This window comes from Phocoena sinus, chromosome 14, assembly GCF_008692025.1.
Source record: "Phocoena sinus isolate mPhoSin1 chromosome 14, mPhoSin1.pri, whole genome shotgun sequence".
Taxonomy (NCBI): Eukaryota; Metazoa; Chordata; class Mammalia; order Artiodactyla; family Phocoenidae; genus Phocoena; species Phocoena sinus.
In genome coordinates this window covers 4,922,847-4,941,310 of record NC_045776.1, presented here as the reverse complement: position 1 = coordinate 4,941,310, position 18,464 = coordinate 4,922,847, and positions in this window count along the sequence as shown.

Here is an 18,464-nt window from a genome sequence, read left to right as displayed (position 1 = left end):
CTAAAGTGAGGCCGAATGAGCTGTATCCTTTTGTTAGTTTGTTTTGGCATTTTATTTTATCGATTAAAATTTGTATTCATGGACATAATTTTTAAAAACTAAATGATGCTGAAGAGTCAGGCTAACAGGCAGTGGTCCCTCGCTCTCATCCTTTTACTCCACGGCCCCTCCCCACCCCAATCTCAAGGCAACTGCTTTCGACTCTTTCGTCCATTGCTTCCCTATTTCTAAATACTGTGCTCATTTTCCTCTCTCTCCATTCATCAACCTGTCACAATATTGACTGACTTCTCATGTTAAATGAGGGTCTTCAGCCCTCCCTTCAAATGAGCTGTATTTTTAACAAAAACTTCAGGAGATGCACTTTGAGAAATGTTGACCTATAAACAAAGTTAAAGGCAGACCTCGGACATATTGCAGGTTGGGTTCCAGACCATTTTAATAAAGTGAATATTGCATAAGGCAAGTCACGTGAATTTTTTGGCTTCCCGGTAAACATAAAAGTTGTTTTGTTTCACAGGGCATATAAAAAGTGTACTCTATTAAATGCGTGATCGCCTTATGTCTAAAAACACCAGTGTACATACCTTAATTTAAAAGTATGTTATTGCTGAAAAAGGCTGACCGTCGTCTGAGCCTTCAGTGAGCTGTAATCTTTTTGCAATAGTAACGTCAAAGACTACTGATCACAGATCACCATAACAGATACAGTAACCATTAAAAAGTATGAAATATTGTGACAACTCCCAAAATATGACACAGAGAAATGAAGTGAACAAATGCTGTTGGGAAAATGGCACTGATAAGCTTGCTCAATGCAGGGTTGCCACAAAACTTCAATTTGTTTAAAAAAACAAACCATCAAACAACAGTATCTGGGAAGCACAAGAAAGCAAAGCTCAATAGAATGAGGTGTGCTTGTACATAGTTATAAACATTGCTGAGCATTTAAGCTCATCTAGTAATCTAGCAATACGGGCCAAATCTATCATGTGATACAGTAAGACTGGACTGCATCTTACCAAGATCCTGGTTTATTGCTTCTGGGACAAATACTGACATTAGTTGTAGATTGGTGACCCATCATGACAAGTTCCTACCCTTTAATGACTCTTTTTATAAACATAAACCTACGACTAGAGAGTCACCACCACAGAGCAAAAATCATATGCAGCTTTTTTAGAGACTGACTCAAAATTATACCTGGAATAATCTAAAAAGATGACTTCGTGTCATTCTCACTTTAACACTCAGCCTGTCTTAACTAAGAAATTGGTGAGGCCACTTGCCAGACAAAACCAAAAGAGAATTCTCCAGACTGAGCTGTTTTGTAACATCCTCCTCTTTCTAACCTGGTCCATTTTCAGTGACCGTGCTATTTGTGTCATACACCATCTGTATTGAATTGATCTTTTTCACAGATCAGAACTATTGGTTTGGTTTGCGCAAAATTCTCACTTTCTCCATTATTACTGAAATGTCATACTTTTAAGTTCACAGGCTCCCTGACCTGTGTTTACGGTCGTCTTCTTTCCCATTTGCACAGATACGGTCAATTTTCTCCTTTAAGATATTTCTTGGCATACTAGTATCTTGAGCACTGGCGAAATGCCCGTGCTTGTAACTCAGTCATTCCACTTCCGTGTGCAGCATCTCTGATTTGTCCGGTCTCCTAGAGGTGCACAATGACAACAGAAGCGGCCGTGGTGCACCTGGACGTGGGTGGAGAGGAACAACGAGTAGGCTGAGTGTGATTCAGACAAAGGTCCCCCGTCATGCAGAAAAATGGAATTTGGAATACCTCTTGAGTCAAAAATTCTCATTCATACTTCCTCAATACAGCAGCTTACAGTTTTATCATCTTACCATGTTACGCTCCCGATTGACAAAAATACTTTTTCCCCTTCAAAAGGCTCTGTTGAAAAAAACAGTGTCTGTGCTCGAATTTATGTTCACCACAAAGCCAAAGTCTGGAGTGATGTACAAACTTATTCTAAATAATATTTGATTAGAAAATTCAAAGGAAGAACAAGCTAAGGGTGGCCTCTTTTGACAACATCTGGGGTGTGTGTGTGCGTGTACACATCTGTGTAATTGGCTTAGTGCCAGGAGGCTGAAGAAAGATTGTGGCCTAAAGAAATTATTCAAAATAAAATGAGAAAATAAAAATAAGTGCTTTTTTCTTCCTAAGCATACTAGTATCTTGAGCATTATGATTACTAGAATCTGTGTAATATTTTAATTAAATGTGTGTATTTATGAGTTAGATAAGTCATCCTCTGGAGTTCTGTCTTTCCTCTACAAGTGTAAGATTCCGTAAAATTAAGCATGGAGTTTTAGCAATGAAGGAAATGTTCACAGTTAAGTAAGTCTGATATCTTCATTTTATGGTGGGAAAAAAGCAAGGAGCCAAAAGATTCGCTGTTAAACGTCACATCTGGGACATCTGGGCTGAGAACCCACACTTTTTTACACTTCAACAATGGTATTCTTTCCTCTCTCTTTTAACTTCTTTACCCACAGATACAAATACATGTTTTGAGTTTTTCTTTGTTTGAGTAAAGATAAAAGTGAAGCAAAATAACACGATTGTTCATCTCAAAGATAGACAGTAAAAAATTCTTCTCCTTGATGAGAGTTACCAGATATTAACTAATTCTACTTTGGAAGTTCAAAGCCCCAAGACTCTTATGTATTAACATATTTTACTAAGCATCGGACCTCACTGTAGAGACAAAAGACAAATTTGTAATAAAGTGTGCAGGATGGTCAACTGCATTCAAACAAGCTGAAACAAGTTAATTCACTCCTGTTCAGTAGCTGGACTCCAAAGATTCCCTCCAACGAACCAGAGATCCCACTGTTCACATGCTGGAGTTGTCCCTCCCACGTGGGAGCTGAATTTGTCTGTTACTCAGGTCAGTGAATCAAATGTGGAAGAAGTGGACCAGTTCCAAGCAATCCTTTAAGTGGACTGACAACTTATGTTCTGTCCCTTTTGGAACATTGGTGTTTTGGGAGCCATGAACCACCCTGTAAGGATGGCTCAGCCACTCTGCTAGGTAAGCCACGGAGTGACCATGGGGGACACTGTAGCGTTCCATTATAAAATAATAACATCCAGACCCTTTACTCTTAGTAAATCAGTGAAAGGCAGAGCAGCATATTCCACAAACGAAAGACACTCAAGTGAGGCAAAGAGGAAATTGAGCTATTTGATAGGTTTTACAGTAAGCGTACTCAACGCCTTCCATGAGAAACCGAAGGAATAGCACCCATAAAACAGACACTGGGTTACAAAACATGAACACAAGAAAAGGAGGTTAAGAATTATAAAAGAGCTGAGAAAAGAAAATGATTAATTTTTTATAATTTTTTTAAGATAAAGAAACCATAGTAGATACATTGAATACAAAACTAGTCACCACTGAAGCATGAACTACTAAACTGTTAGATTTAATTGCGAAGGCAGCTGAACACAGAAAAGAGATGAAAAATTTTTGAAAACAAATTTAAGCTATGAAGGCTCGATCCTTTAGCTCTAACATATACCTAATAGAGAGAAGGTTGGGGAGGGAATTTCTGAAGAGCGAATTTCTCAGAACTTCTCCGAACAGAAAGTTACAAGTCCTCCTTTTGGAAAAATCAGTGAGGATACACGCCAAATTCATGTAAAAATTACAGCAGGCAGAACGAAATAATCTAAAGGAGAGAGAGAAAAATTTACGGCAACTAGAGAGAAAAAGCAAGTTGACCACCAACAAACGAGAGTGAGGTGGATGTTAGAATTCTCATCAACAACATCAGAATCTTGAAGACATCTATGTTTCTCTCTCCACTTCTATCTATCGATAATTTATCTGCCCATCTATACTTTTACGTACCGATATATAGTTAGAAACAAGCTGAATTAAATTTCTAGACAAAAATATCTTGGGAGATGGAAGTGGAGATATTCAGGGATATTAAAAATAAAAATTTTGTCTTGTTTGGAAAGCAGTTAGAGATAATAATTTGCTTTAACTCTGGTAATAAAAATTCAAAATTAAAATGTGTATTAAATATTTATGAGTAACACAAAAAATAATGGTAGAATGTATAATTTCCAAATCACTAAAGAAAAAAATTAACAGCAAAACATTTTTTAAAATAAAATAAAACATAGAAGCATACCATCAATCCATCTGAAGCTGAAAAAAAGAGAAAAAGCAGAAATAGGACATACGGTAAATAGAAAAGATAAATATATAGGATGACAGAAATAAATTCAAATACATTCATAATAAAAATAAGTAAAAGTGATAAACCACCCTAATAAAGACAGTAATTAATCAGTTAGATAAAAGCAACTACAGTATCAACAAGAGAAACAAAATTTATATGCTATCACCCAGTGACCAAAAAACAATAATACCAAAACGTTGGGGAAAAAAATCTGAATTGCTACATGAAATATACACAAAACAGCTGTTATGACAGACTATTTGAAGAATAGAGAAAATTTGAAGGAAACTTTAGATAGATACATACATACATATACACATACACACATACATGCATATGTAGATAGATGATAGATGGAAAGAAAGAAAGAAGGAAAGAAAGAAAAGAAAGAAAGGTGGGTATCAGATAGATGGGTAGGTACATATACAAAAGATGGAAACAAGTACATCACTAATTCTGAATATGGCTATAGTTCCTTATTTGAATTTTTCTGTATTTTTTAAGTTGATCAAAAATAAAAACATTACTAAACCATGTTTGTCTGTGTCTCTAATCAATAAAAAGGTGACATTTTTAGATGCTTTGCTTAAGTAGGTTGAAAATCCCTCCATTTTTACTGTGTCTTTTCTGGAATAGCTCATTTTGCAAACACTGGGGAAACAGGATAAAAGAATTCGAGTGAGAAGCAGAAGATTTTTGCATGTCTTATCTTAGGATGCTGTATCACTCAATTCTACCATAATTAGAGTGAGGCTACTAATTGTCCTTGGTCTGAGGATCAGATACAGGGGAAGGAAGACTTGATCATGAACTAGTCATGGGCTGTTTCATTATCCTGCCAGTTTCTCCCTTCCTGCTTCTGCCATACAACAAAATTATCCCCTCACTTCAAAAAGTATTGTGAGAGACCTAGAGAACAACCTTGTGGCTTCCAAGGGGGAAAGGAGGTGGGGGAGGGTTGGATTGAGAGTGTGGGATTAGCTGATGCAGACTATTATGTATAGGATGGATAAGCAACAAGGTCCTACTGTACAGCACAGGGAACCGTATTCAATATCCTGTGATAAACCATAATGAAAAAGAATATATATATGAATAACTGAGTCACTTTGCTGTACAGAAGAAATTAAACACAACATTGTAAATCAGCTATACTTCAGGAAAATTTTTAAAAAATCATGTGAGAAAAGAGCAAACATATAATAACTTAACTCAAAATGAAGTATCTGGATGAGGTTCAACAAATCTAACCCCATGAGGCTCCTTCACACCCACAGGTTAATGATGTGTGAAAAAGCAGACGCGTTCATACCCTTACTTTCACACCCACTGCCTCTAGGTGAAAGTACAGGACTATTCAGCTCTTGCAACACAATTTAATTGTTCACCCACCACTGATTTTTAACCCTTTAATAATCCTCTCCATCCTCTTCGGCTTGCATGGTTACTGACAAGAAGTCGAATGTAATGTTTATCCTGTTCCTCTCAATTCTGAACTGTCATGGCAGCCCATGCGGCCGTTAAGGTTTCTGCAGCTTATCTGTTACTGTTTTCCTTCTGATGGGCTCCTTCTGCAGGTGGCAAGTAGGATATTCTGCTCATGTCCTGACCCAGAAAATCTCCTCAGGTGAGAAAATGGTCAGTGGTGTCAGCTCACCTAAGGGTGACTGCTCGCACTTTGGAATTTTAATTCATCTAATCATCTTTGCTCAAAGCTCTCTGGTATCTTTAAAAGTTGTAACTTTTATAATTTTCTTTATTTTGTTATTGGGGTAGCAGTGATGGCTTGCTGCTACCTACTATATCCCATTTATAAGTTGCAGATTATATACACATATATGAGGTTAAATGATTTTGCCAGTTTACATATTTAATAAATGAAACAGTAAATAACTTAAAAGGCCATGTGGAGATGACCTTTAGTGATATTGCCACTAACGCTATGCATTCATCTTGGCGTGGGACGCTCTGCCTACATAACTGATTTAGAGTACACAGCCTGCAATCAAATGGACCGGAAGTACTACAGCTTTCAGCAGTTTTGCGAGAATGTATTTGTAGCGTGTAGAACAGGAAGCAGCTGCTCCCATCTGCTGCTGTGTAATGTTAATGCAATTCCCTGATCTGAGCATGTTACTCTTGCCATTTAATGTAGACATCCGATTACAAAGAATGGCCAACAGCTGGAATCAGTGATGGCCTTTCTATCCCCACATACACTTAACTTTTAATTAAGGTATTTTTTCCTAGTAATGACATTAATACATAAAAGCATTTAGATCTGATTAGCAAAAATCTTCCCATCATTTAGGGAGGAGCTGTAATTATGTTCCAGCCTCATGGCTGTCATTTAGGAAATTGCAAACACAGTTCATTAAAGGGCATTTTCATCAAGTGATTTGCTTTCTATCCAAGTGATTATTCACAGCAAAGACAGGTCTCCGACATACGTTTACCAAGGAAACCAGAATATCTTATTATTGCGTGGTCAAGCTACCGTTCATAACACGTTCACCGGAACTGGTTCAGAGAATATTAAATCTCTACAATGAAAAACTGCTTGTTTTTTTGTTTGTTTGTTTTTGTTTGTTGATGGTAGCCATTCTAATGGATACGAGGTGATATCTCACTGGTGGCTTCGATTTGCACTTCCCTAATGATTAGTGATGATGGACGTCTTTTCATGATTGTTGGCCATTTTTCTATCTTTTTTGGAGAAATGTCTATTCCTTTGTCCATTTTTGAATTGTGTTACTTTGTCTTTTTGTTGTTGAGTTGTAGAAATTCTTTATATATTTGAGATATTAGCTCTAATCAGATATATGATTTTCAAATATTTTCTCCCATTCCATAGCTTGCCTTTTCACTTTCTTGATTGTGTCCTGTTATAAACAGAATTTTTAAAGTGATGTCTCACTTATCTACTTTTGCTTTTGTTACCTGTGCTTTTGATATCATATCTAAGAAATCATTGTTAAAGCCAATGTCATGAAACTTTTCCTGTTTTCTTCTAGGAGCTTTATAGACTTAGGTGTTATGTTTAGGTCTTTGATCCATTTGGTTAATTTTTATATGGTGTTAGGCAGGGTACAACTTTGTTTTGCATGTGGATATCCAGTTTTCCCAGTACCATTTGCTGGAGAGACTGTTTTTTTCCCCATTGAATGGCCTTGGCACCTTTATTAAAGATCATTTGTCCATATGTGTAAGAATTTATTTCTGAGCTTTCTGTATGATTTCATTATCTGAGGTATCCAAAGTAGTTGAATTCATAGAATCAGAAAGTGTACTAGTCATTGCCAGCGTGGGGAGGAGGAGGAAGTGGGGAGTTGTATAGAGTTTTAGTTTTTCAAGGTAGAAAAGTCCTGTCACTCTGTTACATAACACCGTGAAGATACTTAATGCTACTGAACTCTACACTTAAATATGATTAAGAAGGTAAATTTTGTGATGTGTTTTTGCCACAATTAGAAACAATAACAAAACAAACAACAAAAATAAAGTGCAAAAACTCACATATAGTATGATTTTTATTTGATAAAACAGTGACCTAACACTTGGTGTGTGAATGCATATATGTGAACATGTGGGGTGAATTGGAAGTGATATAACAGAGAGATAAATACTGATAAAAGAGAGAATGTGAGGTATGATCCTGGAGGTAAGTGTGCCTTGCTGTACACCTGGTGATTAAGACAAGGAAACACGTACAAGTGTATTCGCAGCACCATTTTTTTTCATTTATTGAAGTATAGTTGATTTACAACGCTGTGTTAGTTTCTGGTGTACAGCAAATTGATTCAGTTATACATATAATAGCTTGCATTTGCTAATCCTAAACTCCCAATCTACTCCTCTCCCACCCCCTCTTCTCCCTAGGTGACCACAGTCTGTTCTCCATATCTCTGAGTCTGTTTCTGTTTCATAGATAAGTTCGTTTGTGTCATATTTTAGAGTCCACATATAAGTTATATCATATGGTATTTGTCTTTCTCTGTCTGACTTCACTTAGTATGATAATCCTTAGGTCCATCCATGTTGCTGCAACTGGCATTATTTCATTCTTTTTTATGGCTGAGAAGTATTCCATTGTATATACATACCATATCTTCTTTATCCATTCTTCTGTCAATGGACATTTAGGTGGTTTCCATGTCCAGGCTATTGTAAACAGTGCTGCAATGAACATAGGAGTGCGTGTCTCTTTTCAAATTATACTTTTGTCCGGGTATATGCCCAGCAGTAGGACTGCTGGATCACATGGCAATTCTATTTTTAGTTTTTCGAGGAACTGCCATACTGTTTTCCATAGTGGCTGTATCAATTTACATTCCCACCAACAGTGTAGGAGGGTTCCCTTTTCTTCACACTCTCTCCAGCATTTGTTATTTGTAGACTCTTTAGTGATGGCCGTTCTGACCCGTGTGAGGTGGCATCTCATTGTAGTTTTGATTTGCATTTCTCTAATAATTAGCAATGTCGAGCATCTTTTCATGCATTGCACCATTTTCAAAATAGGTAAACTTCTGTGAACCACTTAAATTTTTATTAATAGGGAACAATTATCTAAAAACTTTGTAAAAAATGAATTAGAGCTATAACAATGTAGTATATCTCAAAAATATATTGATTAGTGAAAAAGCAGATTATCAGATAAGAACAATGAATGGAGGATGATAGCATTTTTGATCTGAATGACATTCTCTATCAAAATTCTATCAGATATTTTCATTGCTCTTGATTCCATTTGTGTTTATGAATTCTTTGGATCCTCTTGTAAAGAGAAGAGAACTGAAATATGATTGATTTAAGCCAACTGAAAGTCAAATAATATCAATGGCATGCTGTGCTGATCCTATTTCTCTGAAGTTCATGGAGAAATAAGTGGCAGAATTCAGTCATCACACAGAGAACACGGCACTATGCCCAGATGCGTTTTTTGAAGAGAAAATTTATTTCAGCATCTCTCACACTAAATACATTTGTTAATTTAATTTTGGGTGTTTAAAAAATTTACCGTGTTCTCATAATTATGTAGATTTAAGAAGTTTATTTCTCCTTTTATATTAACATATTTAATTAAGATTATAATAAAAAAAAACCCTACACTGGGTGTCGATGAGGCCATTTCCCTTAAAAGAGGTACATAGATTATTTTGTAATAATACTACTAAGAAAAACTAAATTTATTCAAATTTACCTCAAAGACAGCCACTGAATTAAGTGCTGAATTATCTCACTTAAACTTCACCCCATTCCAGTGGGAGAGCTGAATCTTAAATCGGTTGTGTCACATAGTCCTATTGTCAACTTGATTAAGCTGGGTTTGAAATGACCAAAAACACGCTTGTGTGAGATTTGGGAGGTGGAATTGTTTGCTCCCAAAGTTTACTACTGCTAATATAGTATATAATCTAAACGATAAAATAGGAGTTTTCTAATATATTTTTATGCGTGTCTCTCAAAGATGGAAAACGTCAGTTCTCCTGAACATACAGGAGGAGGGGGAAGAGAAGAGAGTGTGTCTGATGGTGGTGGTAGTAGGTGGTGCTCGGGTTGGTTAAAGGAGCCTGGGGAAGAAAGAAGAGTGTAGACTCTGTCCTCACTACCACTGAGCCTCTTCTTTTTGATACTGACAATGGGACTGGAAACAATATAGAGAGACATGAAAAAGAGAGAGCCTGCTTCTTTTGCTTTTGATGTGGGGAAGAATTCCACAATTACTAGTAATCCAATGCAAAATGTTATAAATGCCATAATTGAAGAGGCAGTCACGAATTATAGAATTGTGGATAGGAAAGAATCAAGACCTACTGAGAGAATTAGGGAAAGCTTTTTGCAATGAATTGTGATCAAGATTGTTTTCAAGGATGGCGGTAGCCAGGAATTAGGGAGTGGGGGAAATGGGGAGGTATTTTAAATGATAGCTCATATTTAAAATTCGAAAGCATACAACCTTTCCAGCATTTTAGTTTCACTTTTGACTCTGTGCATAGCTATTTTGTTATTATCTTGTCTAACTGATTTCTTATTACTCAAGTAATGCTTCTGCCTAACTATAGCATCATACTTTACTCACCACATAAATGCATTTTGTTACCAATTCTAACCTGGAAAACATCAGGTGCTCAATAAATAGTTGCAAAAGATTAGCAACATATCTAGTCCATTCATAGGCAGGGCGTTTGACACTTAAAAGGGTAGTAAGATCACTTGCATTTAATAAAAGTGGAATGCAGTTATTTTATTGTTATTTTACACACCTCCTAAGATAAATGGAGTGCCTGGTACCAGGCTAAGCATTCCTTATTTCTACGTTATCCTTTGTCACCTTCCTTCCGATGCCTTTATCCACTTCCTAGCAAAACCATACCTCTCAACTCTGACGACACAATGGAATCCCATATTTTAAGAAAGGATTATAGTTTCATGGCTCCAGAATCTTCCGTGCTTCAGTGTGCTGTTTACTTTCAGCTTAAATCCCTAACACTGCTGGCTTTGATCAGTGACATTTGTAGGATTGGTGAAGTGCTTAGTTAAAAGAAATTGTTTGCTTTGTCAAGTGTTGAAGCACTTTTAGTGTCAACATTTCGGGGGATACTAAAATATACCCTAACAGAAAGCCGTTATTTGGGTTTATCATTCTAATGCCAATCAGGGTTATAAAATTATATGAATCCAATTTTAAGAAACAAAGCAACTTTTGTGTACAATGAGTCTTTCTTACCTCAAAGAGGTCACGTAGAGAAGGTACATACTTAACCCATCACGATCCCACGTTTTTTGAAAACCTTGCTTTTGGAATGACTCAACTGAGCCCTCAATGACACTCACCGATCTCTTTAATCATCTTGAGTTGACTTTCTCCAATTCTCCACAGCAGCTGTTCTAATCTCTTTCCACTTTTTTCTGCCTCCGTAATGCACTCATTTGGTTCACTTTCAAATGACCTTGCTTCCTATTTTACTAAAAAAAAAAGAGCTCTCTTTACATTCAATTTCTTTCACCTTCTGTCTACTTCAAATAACATGATTTAGTAATTCTTAAACTATTGAATCATGGACCACACTGAGACTCTAATAAAAACCCTTCCAGAAAAACTTTGTGTATAATGTCAACCCATCGTGCTAAGCCAGCTGCTCTAGGGTCCCCTTCGCCCTGCCTTCCTTCTGTGCTATCTGAAAGAATTAAGCGCTGCTCAGAATTTTAAAGCCAACCTCTCTGTGTCTTTAGTCCTCATCCTTCATACTTAGAAGGCACAAGGTCCTGGCTTTCCTGGTGGCGCAGTGGTTGAGAGTCCGCCTGCCGATGCAGGGGACACGGGTTCGTGCCCCGGTCCGGGAAGATCCCACATGCCGCGGAGCGGCTGGGCCCGTGAGCCATGGCCGCTGAGCCTGCGCGTCCGGAGCCTGTGCTCCGCAACGGGAGAGGCCACAGCAGTGAGAGGCCCGCGTACCGCAAAAAAAAAGAAAGAAAGAAAGCACAAGGTCCAACCTAAACCCACAGTCTTCACACTCAAACATGCCCTCCCTTGATCCTGCCTTTATATTATGCCTGTCTCTCCCCAGTTCTCGCCCTGCTTCCTACATTTCATCGCTCAAGCACCAGGAAGCATTTTACCAACGTGGGAGCCGCCCAAAGGCCTCCCTTTCCTCCACTTAAACGTCCAATCAATTGTCAAGCCCATTAAGTGTAGTCCAAACATTCTGCCTTTTGCAGTCCACACGGCCACTTCTCCCCTGAGGTTCTCACCAATTCTCCTGTGGGCTTTGCTTAGAGCTTGATGATTGTTCTCCAAGTTTCCACTGGAGTTCCCTCCCTGAAATGTGTAATTTACTGGAGTACAACTCAGCTTCAAATACTCCCGTGTACCTCCAGCACCACAAGGATAAAATCTAAATGACCTGGTTTATTAATCCATCTATTAAGGCATTCAGGGTCGTACTGTTGCCAATTTTTCTGACCACATTTATGGAAACTTTATCATTTTTAATTATTATGTAATTGACATATAATAAAATGCATACTTTTTAGGTGCATTTCTATGAGCCTTGACAAATGATACACATATACCACCATCCCAATGAAGAGACAGAACATTCCCATCATTCCAGAAATTTTCCTTATGTCTCATTCCAATCAATTCTTATCTCACCAGCCAGCATTTTATCATCCCTCCTCTCATTCCCTCATCATCCCTCCTCTCCAGAGAAACTATTGCTCTGATTTCTATTACTGGAGATTAGATTTATTATTTCTAGAACGTTGTACGTACGTGTCTATCTTTCTTCTCCGACAAAGGGTCAGGATAGGAACAGATCCTCAGAGACCTATGAGGGACATCCACTTCTGACCCGCAGATGGACACAGGTAGGCCCCACCAGCCACAGCAGCAGTGAGTAGGTACCCAGCCCACCTGGGGCAGTGGTGGTGGCACCTGCCAGCACCAGAACCTGGGACACAGCAGCAGCAGGCCCACACTCGGGGGCATGGGTGGCCCATCTACTAGCACCTGCAATGCCAGCTGGCCTGATGTCCCAAGGCCCTCACTCAACAGAGGAACTTGTTCAGGGCCAGCATCTCTTTGGCCTGCATATAGCATCTGAAAAGAGACCTGGATGAGAGTTCTTGAACCTCCCATGCAAATGTGCCTGCAGAGGTTCAAATGGGAGACTCAGGGGCGCCAGAAGAATGAAGCATAACAGACTAGTATTCCGAGGGCTCTGAAAACTGACTTGATGCTGCATATGAAGCCAGGTATGAAGCCCATAAAAATATGCCAAGACCTACAAGCTAAACATGAACAGAGTGATGGTCTGCTAAAATAGATTGAAATAGATCAAGAGTCTCCTAACATCCTATCCAGAACACAACTGAAAAGTGAACAGCACACTCAGACCCAGGAAAAAGCACACCATGAATGATAAAAGACAACTGATGCCAACATCACAACGAATCCCATGGTGGAGTCATCGGACAAGGATTTTAAATCAGTAAAATCGGTGAGATGCTTCAGTAATTCTCAGTTCTCTTGAAACAGATGAAGAAGTCGAACGTCTCCACAACGAAACTAAAGTTACAAGAAAGGCCCAAAGATCTGACCTATTAGTGTCTGTGTGCAAAGGGGTCTTCTTGTCAATCTCGGGGTGAGAGCTCTGAGACGGAGGCCAAGGCCACAGACATTCAGAACCGTGTTACGTGTGACACGTGGCTGCACAGTTAGGTCAGCCTCTTGGGAAGGTGTCTCATCAGGGAATGAGGCTTTCTTGCCAGGTGGCAGACGCTGTAAGCCACCCTCTGGTTCCAGGTAAGAGGTGGGGAATTTTCAGACCTTGTTGTGGGGACAGAGACCTAGTCGTGAACGTGGCTGAGGTCTCGGGGAGAAAAGGCTTGACCTCAAGTTCTGTCTTGTTTGCTTTCCACGATGGAAATTTCTTGGACTTTTCTCACGTGATGACCTGTTGCAAGATGAGCGCGTCAGGTCTGAGGGTCTCAATTTACCCCTAGGTGAGACAAAGTGTTTGCACTCAGGCTCAGTACACACAAAAATTGCACTCAGAAGGGAAAAAGCCTTTGGGAGTGGGGAGAAGTCTTGAAGTCCAAATGTCTAAGGGCCAGTAAAATGTCAGATAAGTGTCATCACCAAAGGCTCTAATCAGATTTCGGGTTGATACCAGTCACTTATCAGGTTGATACCTCGTGAAAGTTTAAGAAGATAGAGTACGTTGTGAAGTTGTATGTGGCTTCATCTGCATGTCTAAGCTTTGTGACATATATTTTCTAATTCTTTAAATCCTCTTTTAAAATACACATGGGAACACATTACACTTAACACTAACGTGTTACTTCAAGAGGATATGTCAACTCTTCGTCTCTATATTGTCAAGTCTTTATAGGTCATAAAATATGTAAATATATTTTTTAGCATTCTACCAACATAACTGTGAGGTATGATTAAATTATTTATGGTCATTAATTATAGTTAATTAAGGCATTTAATTTTTAATTATTTTTCAAAAATCCTGGAATTGTTTTCTTTTCCAGCTTTTCCTAAATATTAAAGGTGAAATTATTTCAGTTATGAGGAGGGATAGCAGTGACTCTACAAACCGTCCATTTTCTACTGATTTCTATCTGTTCTGGCATTTTATTCAGAAAAGACTCTTTTCTATTTTTAGCACTTCTTAGTCCTAACTAAAACAAGGATTTGGGGGAAAAAGAGCCTTTTGTTTTCATTGCATCTCACTTGCTTTAAGGCATGATCAAAGTCAGAAATGAGTCTAGAAAAAGTTAACCTGAATTCTAATGTGCCCAGCAATAAAAAGTTTTATTATCTTTTTATCAACTAAGTTCCCTATGTAAAAATCCACTTGGAAAATCTGTTCATAAAAACATTTTGGGGTACTTTTTTCTTAAATTAGGGAAACAGATTTTATTTTTATTATTCTAATGAGATTAGTCAAGATTGAATTTCCCTATTTTAAATAAGTCACTTCTCAAAACTTTATTTTGGGCTTCCCTGGTGGTGCAGTGGTTGGGAGTCTGCCTGCCAATGCAGGGGACACGGGTTCGAGCCCTGGTCTGGGAGGATCCAACATGCTGCAGAGCAACTGGGCCCGTGAGCCATAACTACTGAGCCTGCGCGTCTGGAGCCTGTGCTCCTCAAAAAGAGAGGCCACAACAGTGAGAGGCCCGTGCACTGCGATGAAGTGGCCTCCGCTTGCCACAACTAGAGAAAGCCCTCGCACAGAAACGAAGACCCAACACAGCAAAAATAAATAAATTAATTAATAAACTCCTACCCCCAACATCTTCTTTAAAAAACAAAATTTATTTTAACCAGGCATTCTAAAATTTAACTAGAGGCCATTTTTCTTTTGGATAATCTTAACTTGATGCCATGTTTAAAAACCTAATTAAACGTCTAAGTCACTCTTTCAGTTACTTAAAATTGCCAGCCCAAAAGTACGACCTTAATCGACATCCAAGAGATTATATCAGAGTTTAAAATAAAATGTATACTGTCCTTGCTATACAGTTAAAGGTCAGCATTGTGAACATTTTTATCTCAGCTGCAGGAAAGTAAAAATACAATCAGGCTAAGTGGTTTCAAAAGCTCTAAAAGCAAAATGAAGCCGTGTCTTCCTGGAGTTTACTGGGATCGCACATACCATGATGTAATTAAGAGCTAGTCCAGAGATACTGAAGAAAATGATACATGTAACATTTCAAAAACGCCAGTAAAAAGTTAGCTCTTTAGCCTTTACATCTGCAATAAGCCAAAGTAGCTCAGAATTAGAAGGGAACTTAATTATCTTTTCATCCAGTGGTTCTCAGGGTTCACGGTGTGCATCCGGATCGCCTTGGGTGAGCAGAAAACATATATGCTTGTGTCTCATTCCTGGGGTTTCTTCATCGGTAGGGCTCAGGGAGGACCCAAGACTTGAATTTCTAGCAAGTTCCCGGGTGAGGCCGATGCTTCAGGTCCATCCAGGGAGCACACTTTGATAACTATCATTCTAGAGCGTTAAATGTGATAACGTCTATTAGTTCTAAGATAAACATAAGGCTCAGAGCAAGCCCTCAATAAATCCTACCTAGCTAATAAAAGTAGTCAAAGTAGCAGCAGCAGAAAAAGAAGCAGCAGCATGGGGAGAGATCGCATGCATCCTTTATCCTAATACTACAGAAAAAGGTGGGATCTCTCTCCTGTAGACCTTTTCTCTGAACAGGATGGTTTTGTCAGGCACTGGTATTTTCTACAATAATAGAAATTTCCTCTCACTCGCCACACTTATGGCTTCATATTCTCCCTTAACCATTCATAAGAAGGGTTATAGACTGGGAGAATTTGAGTTTCTAATATTTCAATAAATTTTAAAATATACTAAAAGTAAAGTAGGAGGATGAGAAGAGTGAGAGTTTATAATTAGAAACCTATGTATTCTAGTCCAAAATTATATAACTGGCAGAATGTTTGGAGATGACAAGACTCAGGAAATGGGCAGAGCAGGAGTTCCAGGCGGGAATGGGCTATATTTTCTTAAGCCATCACTATAAACAGCATTAATTTATAGAATGAATGAATTCGGGCAACCAGAGTTGATTGAAATTGATAAACATCGAATTCTAAACAGTTAGGTGGAGGAACGTTTGTGTGCTGACTGAGAACACTATAGTGAGCTAGGTGCAGCGTCACTGCCCCATGAAGAGAAGTGACCAGGTATGTTATGAAAAGCCCCGAAAGGAAAGCTAAATGGAGGTGCCACCAGATGATCAGATCAGTGAACTGGACGAGTAGATGAGCCATTGCCTAAGAGGGGAAATGTACAATTAAATCAATAAGGACATCTGTAAAGGCTCACACTAGCTGTATGAACAGAGTATTATGAGAGGGGGCCATCTATGTAACACGCATTGAATTGGGGAATATTTTAAAGAGGTGCAAACACTTGAGGGAGATCTCTAAAAATGAGTAGGAATTTCACAGGTGGAGAAAGAAATAAGATTATGCATGTTGGAGGGAATAGTACTTGAAAATACATGAAAGCACAAAATAATAATTGCTGACCCAGAGGGAAATTAGAAATCATTCATCACAATAAAACAACAAAAATATATGTGTGGGGGTGCGCCCCTTGAATAAATTATAGTTTTATCGTTGGTGGGAATCATTCCCAGTTCCAATTACACAGGATGCAATCATCCAAAAGCCTGGCTTCTCCATTCCTTTACCTACTCCAAGCCTATCCTCATAAGACTGAGTGTAGTTGAGTAAAAACACAGAACCATGCTGATGTGTCCCTTTTTAAATTATGGACACACGGTTCCAGTGATTCCTCAGCACTTCCTGGTAGTCCTAGGACAATTCCATAGTCAACTGTATTTCTACTCACTGAGATGAGAATTTCCCAGCCTGTCTTCTCCTCCCCTCAGCTGGTGTCCTCACTTACCGTTTCACTGAGAGCATCAATGATATAAGAAGATTATCTTGTTTCTCTGGCATTAAATCTAACAACCAACCTGTGATGGAACTCTGGGCAGGCTGAACACATGTAAGTGATGCTGAGAGCAGAGAAAGCAATTCCAGAAACACGCTCTTCCTCGAAGTCCAAATCCTAACCCAGGGCACTAGCAAGGCAACCTCTACCTTAACCAGAGCAAAGCTCTGATTGATACTTTTTGAAGTGAAACAGGCAGAATGAACAGGAGAAACAAAATTCACCCAGAATCTTTCTAGAATTACAAGCTTAAACCAACTCCTTAAAAAATTAATTCATAGCCTTCCACTCATGACACTATTCTTGACTCTAAGCCCCTCTTAACTTCTCACCTAACCTCCCAAAATGAAGCTAAGTGCACCATAGATGGCCCTGCTTCTGGTGACCCCTTCCTACCTTTACATGCGATTTTAATTTATGAAATGCCACTGACGTACATTGAGACACAATACAGTTGGAACAAGAGTGCTTTTTTTTTTTTGGTGCGGTACGCAGACCCCCCACTGCTGCGTCCTCTCCCGCCGCGGAGCACAGGCTCCGGACCCGCAGGCCCAACGGCCACGGCCCACGGGCCCAGCCGCTCCACGGCACGCGGTATCCTCCCGGACCGGGGCACGAACCCGCGCCCCCCCTGCATCGGCAGGTGAACTCCCAACCACTGCGCCACCAGGGAAGCCCCAACAGTGCATTTCTGACCAAGACTTTTAAAAGCAACTTTAACGGGACATCATTTATAAAAAATAAAAGCACAATTTAAGAGTAGAGTTCAGTTTTGACAAATGCCACCACCAACAACGCCTTCAGTGCTAGAATATTTGCATCACCCTCAAAAGTTCTCCTTTCAGAATTTGTGTCTGACAAGTGACATAATGAAAGATAAGGGCTTTGGGGCTGAGCGAGGATATCCTTTTAAGCCTAGTAAGTTTCTCTGTAGTCACACAGGATAAAAGCAACGTGACGACCAGCATAACGATAATAAACGAGATGGATATTATTTACCAAACAACACATGAAGTGAAAGGAAAAGAAGACAACTAAGTATCCAGCATTGCTAGAGACTGAATGTTTGTACACCACCCCCTGCCCCAACCCACGGCCAAATGGACGTGTCAAATCCGAATGTGATGGTATTAGGAGGTGGGGCCTTTGGGAGGTGATTAGGTCAAGAAGGCAGAGCCTTCACAAATGGGATTAGTGCCCTTAAAACAGAGACCCCTTCTTCTCTTGCTCCTTCTGCCC